Source organism: Bubalus kerabau, chromosome 12, assembly GCF_029407905.1.
Source record: "Bubalus kerabau isolate K-KA32 ecotype Philippines breed swamp buffalo chromosome 12, PCC_UOA_SB_1v2, whole genome shotgun sequence".
In the NCBI taxonomy this organism is placed as follows: domain Eukaryota; kingdom Metazoa; phylum Chordata; class Mammalia; order Artiodactyla; family Bovidae; genus Bubalus; species Bubalus kerabau.
The window spans coordinates 25,433,917-25,440,042 of NC_073635.1; positions in this window are offsets into that span (position 1 = coordinate 25,433,917).

A 6,126-nucleotide genomic window follows, 5' to 3' on the forward strand; every position below is an offset into this window, starting at 1 on the left:
AAGCTGTACTGTATTACTTCTTCATATATTTCTCTATTCTTTTCTTTAATTTTCTTCCTTTTCATTAATTCTCTGCACTGTCTCCACTTTACCTCTATTGCCCGAACTCCATCCTACATGTTCCCTGTACTTGCCATCTTTCCCTTAACCCACTGCGTAGTTTTTGGTCCATAACTGCCTTCTGTCTGCTTCGTCTGCTCTGTTCAGCAGCTGAGCTCTCACTCATCATCTACTGCATTACTTCAGCACCAACTTCCTCAGAGACCAGAACCAGTCCTAACTCCTTCCATTTGTTTCACTTCATCCTGTCTATTCCTGTGAAGCTCAGGAATCATACGAAGCAAGGGGTCTTGCTTTTAATCTGGGCTTTTATTTAGAAACTTGGAGATGCTAAACATAGAAGCAGAGACTTTGGGATGAGGGGAGGAGGTAAGTGACCACAAACTAATTTACCACCATGGAGAATTAGTTACTGATGGTAGGTAATTTGGTCTTGATAATGGTGTATTGGAATGATACAGACACACCTCTAGATTCATGGTCCATACTCCTTCACACATACCTCTTCAAAACTTCTCTGGTTCAACTTGCAATCTAATCCAAGCTATACTAAGGATCCCTTTTGGGAAATGGAACTCAGGCTAGACATATATTCAAAAGGAGTGACAAGTGTATTCGGTATATTTAAAAGGAGTGACAAGATACCAAAGACTTGGAACTGAACAAATGAAACATGTGAGCATATCTATAGAGATTACAGCAATAGAAATGTCCTCCTCCACATACTGCAAGGTTTTAAAGTATGGGAAGATGCTCATCAGTGTTTCCAAGCTTTGTGGTGGGAGGTGTAAAATCAATGCACAAACAGACAGCTAGAAATTCTGAATAGGATAGAACATAGAATGCATTATAATGAACATGTTGATGAGACAGTGTATCAGACAACATAATACTTTATTATGTCAAATTTCTACAGTCTTCATTATGTGTGCTTATATTTTCCATTCTTTTATCTCAGGACTTGGCAGTTCTATTTTGTCTCAAAAAATATGACATGTGCAGTCACAACTTTCCATCTCATATGTTGTGCTAAACATCCCACAAGACAGACTCAAAATGTACCCACACTATTCAAAGCAATAACAGTTCTTTCCACTTAGTAAGACCCCTAAATTTATGGTTCATCCTTTCCTCAGATTTTTCAAAATGGGAAATAGCTGTTAGTTGGTCAAAGGTCTTGATGTTTTCAGTCCAAGTTTGACACTAAAGAGTTTGAATAATCATACGAGAAATTGGTCCCATATTTTCCCTTCAAATGTAATTGTCAAAGCTTTTCACCTGACAGCTGACCTTGACCCCGGAAGGATGACTTTTTACTAGTAATAATTTGCTTTTGGAGGCAATGACACCTTTAAGGACCCAATCACTGCCTCTTATTGCATCTTTATATTTCATACCATGGCAGGTAAGTTTTTCATTGACAAGCACATGGGAGGTTTGGTGGAAAAAAACGTAGCCATTTCTTTTTATTATATAAGTCTGATAAGAAAAATAGAATGAAAACCTCCAAAAATATTTTTAAGAAACTTTTTTTTGAGAAAGTGGAGTTTGCTTCTGTGAATATAACTTCTTTAGAACAGGTTTAATGCTTGAGTGGCTTGCATTCAGTTCCTAGTCAAGACTTTAAAATGGCGGTCTCTTCAAATTCTTGGTGGCCACCATGGAACAGTGCAGGTTCTACAGGGAACTTCATGAGATCTCACTTCACTTTAAAGCTTCAGACTGAAGCTGCCCATGCCTGGAGGTGACTTAGGAACTCGGACCACTCAGGAGCCTTCCAGTCATACTGAAGCTTGCAGGATCAATTTCTCACAACAGACCTGCAGCCCATTGAAGGCACAGTGCTGTGGGGATGCTGGTTGGAAAGCTGAATCTATACCATTTCCTCTCTGCCTTGTTTCTCTTCCACACACCCAAGGGTTGCAGCAGTGACATGATGAATCACAAAGCCATATCTTTGAAAAATCCTTCTGGGTAAATCTGTGGTAGTCCCCAAGGACTATCTTTTAAGAACCTGTTTTATTGCCTTTCTTAGAAGTCTGGAATGTCTTTGAGAGAAAACTACATCCTGGGTTTCTGTGGCTGCTGTAACAAGTGACCGCAAACTTGGTGACTTAACACAATAGAAATTTACTATTCTCTCAAAGTTCTGGAGGCTAGAGGTCTGAAATCATAGTGTTGGCAAGGCCATGCTCCCTCTGGAGACTAGAGAAGAACCCTCTCTCCCCTTTTCTAGCAGGAGCCAGCATTCCTTGGCTCATGGCTGCATCACTCCAGTCTCTGCTCCATCTTTACATTACTTTTCTCTCCAAGTGTCTGTCTCTAATCTCTCTCTCTTAAGGATACATTTAAGTCTTACTGGGATGTGATATCAGTTAGTGCCCAACTACATAATCCAGGATAACCTCCCCATCTCCAAGTTCTTAACTTAATCACATCTGCAAAGACCTTTTGTTCCTAAATAAGATAACATTCATAAATTCTAGGGATGGGGACTTGAACATCTCTTAAGAAGTCATTTTTCAACCTACCATAACATCTTTGAGGAAATCATCTTAAGAGCCACAAGGGGTGTTTTCAATTAGAAATACTTTGGTTTGCCTCAGGATTAGTAATATAGAGAGAACTAGTGTTAAGTCAACATATACAAAGCAAAAGCCATACCTAATCAATGATCTGTTCAGTAACTGTTACAATTTAGAGATATGATGTCAGACAGGGCTTCCCTGGTGGCTCAGATGGTAAAGAATCTACCTGTAATGCAGGAGACCTGGGTTTGATCCCTGGGTTGGGAAGATCCCTTAGAGAAGGGAATGGCCATGTGCTCCAGCATTCTTGCCTGGAGAATTCTGTGGACAGAGGAGCCTGGCAGGCTACAGTCTGTGGGTTCCCAAAGAATTGGACACGACTAAACTAACACTTTCACTTTTCACATGATGTCAGACAAACGAATTCGAGTACTGTCTGTATGTTCAGAGCAGACTCAAACCCAGCCTGCTTCTTTCCTGCAGTTTGTCTGCATCATTGCAGGATCAGGACACATTCACCTCATTACTCTGGAACCGTCTTTCTAAGCCACAGTGAAGCAAAATTGCTGACACGTTTATTACCCATTAATTCTATCTTTTGCAGAAAACTGTTCTGATTTTGCTTTATTTTGTTTTTAAAATATTTAATTCTTAATATCACTGTCAAGGATATTGATTTATTCAATTTGCCAAACACTTATGGAGTGCTTAGATTTGTGAAAGATTAAATAGGCAGACAAAAATGAATTATGTATGTTAAACAAAACTATGAAGTAAAGTATTTGTGGGTGTAGATTTATTTTTCCAAAACAGTTTGACCCTTTAGGTATTTAGTTCCTTCAGAGTGGGCAAATATATATGAGTCAAATGTTATTTTAATATAAAGCACTGTATTACATAAGGCCACACTGACAGACTTCTTCAGAAAGACAAACTTTATCTTAGACTCTAGCTCTCAATTTTTCAGGCTTTCAAAAGAGGTGGTAGTGGTATTAGTTTTGAGAAGGGAAGCATACCCGACAGGTGGTCTGAATAAATAGATGATTACTTTAGGCATGAATACAGCCCTGCTTCTGATGACCACAATTCATATAAATAGAAAGACATGTCTTAAATTTGACTCTGAGACTATATTAAACTGAAGAAGGAAACCAAAACAGGATGAGAAAGTGAGAAGAAAACCTCTTAGTTTATTATTTCAGAAAATTAACGTGCGTTTTATTTTTTCCCTTCCTTCTAACTAATTGGAAGTTTTAGTGCCTGGTCTCTCCTTTGTATTTGAGCAGAGAAGTGGGCAAAGCCATTGGCAGTTCTGCAGTGGTATCAGCAGCGTGGTGAGACCGCCACTCTAAGGCTGCCAGAGGGCAATGAGAGAGCTGAGCCGAGTGAGGAGTCACTGATCATCGGTGATATTAGCTCGTTTACATAGAGCAATATCACAGCTCCTAAGTCCTTAACCCTGAATACTCATTTGGATCTGTATGTCTGACTTCATAAAGCATAAATGTACCACTCTACAATGGTCTGATACTTATTTAAAAATCAATATTTTTTTTTCTTTCCCTAAAAAAATAATACTGGAAAAAAAAATCAGCTTCTTGCTAATTAGTCTTCAAGGGTCAAGAAAGAGAATCTAGTAATAGAGAAGTAGAATCGTAAAAGAGTGACTCACCAGTGGGTGAAGAATATGTGTGTAGATTTCATACTGTGTGATGTTTATATGTCTAATAGAGTTAAAAATAAAAGTGACATTTTCTCTATACCTTAAATGGGTATTTGGCCAGTTCCTGGGTGATTCAAATATCATATGGAAAACCAGGTGTTGATTAGCAGTATTCTCTAACATCTTGTTGACATTAAACTCCTCCCTTCCCACTCTGTATCACTTCTGTTAGGTGAAAACTCTTCATTCATCCATCAGTTTCTTCAACAAATATTTATAGGGTACCTACTATGCAGAAAGCCTTGTGAAAGACACAAGTGAAATGTGGGGAGAGCTGAAGCACCAAAGCCCAAGCACCAAGAACCCAGACCCCAGGGCAGGCAGTGACGTCACCCAGGCCAGGGCACGTAGAGGGGCCTTTCCCAGGCCGGCCAGTGGCTCTGCCTCAGAGGCTTGACTGTGAAGGCGCAGAGAGCGAGCTAGGCACTTTCTAGGGGCTTAATTCCAGGGAAGTAAGGGAAGAAACTGCAGATTTAGGCAGGAACCATCTTTACAAGCCCCAGTCAGAATTTGGTGCTGTGTCCTTCAGTTCAGTTCAGTCACTCAGTTGTGTCCGACTCTTTGTGACCCCATGAATTGCAGCACAGCAGGCCTCCCTGTCCATCACCAACTCCCGGAGTTCACTCAAACTCACGTCCATCAAGTCAGTGATGCCATCCAGCCATCTCATCCTCTGTCATCCCCTTCTCCTCCTGCCCCCAATCCCTCCCAGCATCAGAGTCTTTTCCAATGAGTCAACTCTTCACATGAAGTGGCCAAAGTACTGGAGTTTCAGCTTTAGCATCATTCCTTCCAAAGAACACCCAGGGCTAATCTCCTTTAGAATGGACTGGTTGGATCTCCTTGCAGTCCAAGGGACTCTCAAGAGTCTTCTCCAACACCACAGTTCAAAAGCATCAATTCTTCGGCTCTCAGCCTTCTTCACAGTCCAACTCTCACATCTGTACATGACCACAGGAAAAACCATAGCCTTGACTAGACAGACCTTTGTTGGCAAAGTAATGTCTCTTAAAATACCCTAAAATATTTTAAAACTGCTGACAGATTTTGATTAGGGAAGTAATATGATAATTGATTTCCACTAAGGTGATTCTTGTTTAGTTGCTAAGTCCCATCCGACTCTTGTGCAACTCCATGGACTGTAGCCCTCCAGGCTTCTCTGTCCATGGGATTCTCCAGGCAAGAATAATGGAGTGGGTTGCCATTTCCTTCTTCAGGGGATCTTCCCCACCCAGGGATTGAACCTACATCTTCTGCTTTGGCGGGTGGATTTCTTTACCACTGAGCCATCAGGGAAGACCTCCCACTAAGGAGTTAGAGCTAAGAAGGGCTTGAGTTGCCTTTTCAGACACAGGTGGAGAGGGAAGTACATCCCCTTCCCTTGGTACTTTGAAGTGAAAAAATGCCCCAAATTTTGGAAAAAATTTCTTTTTAGATCACCTTCTTGGAGATTCTCTATTTACATTAGCACATTAAAGGAGTCTGAAAAACTGGTGTCAAAGAAACCATTCTAATTTTCTTTCAGCCAGGGTCTTTCACACTTTATAATTACAGATTTTGTTTTGCTTGTAGCACCTATTAACATGCTTTGTTAGATAGACTTTGAGAAGGATCAGCCAGCACCACAGCCTCTGCTGTATAGAAAGAGAATCTGAACCAAATACCCCTGGTGAGGAAAATAACAAAACGCACTTGTTGAGTGTATGTTGGGAGGAGGGCACCCCATCTTGTATCAAATAGGCTGCAAGGCCCTTGTTTCCTTGGGAACAGTTCTCATTTTCACTAACAACCCTCCCTACCCCCATAAAGATTACT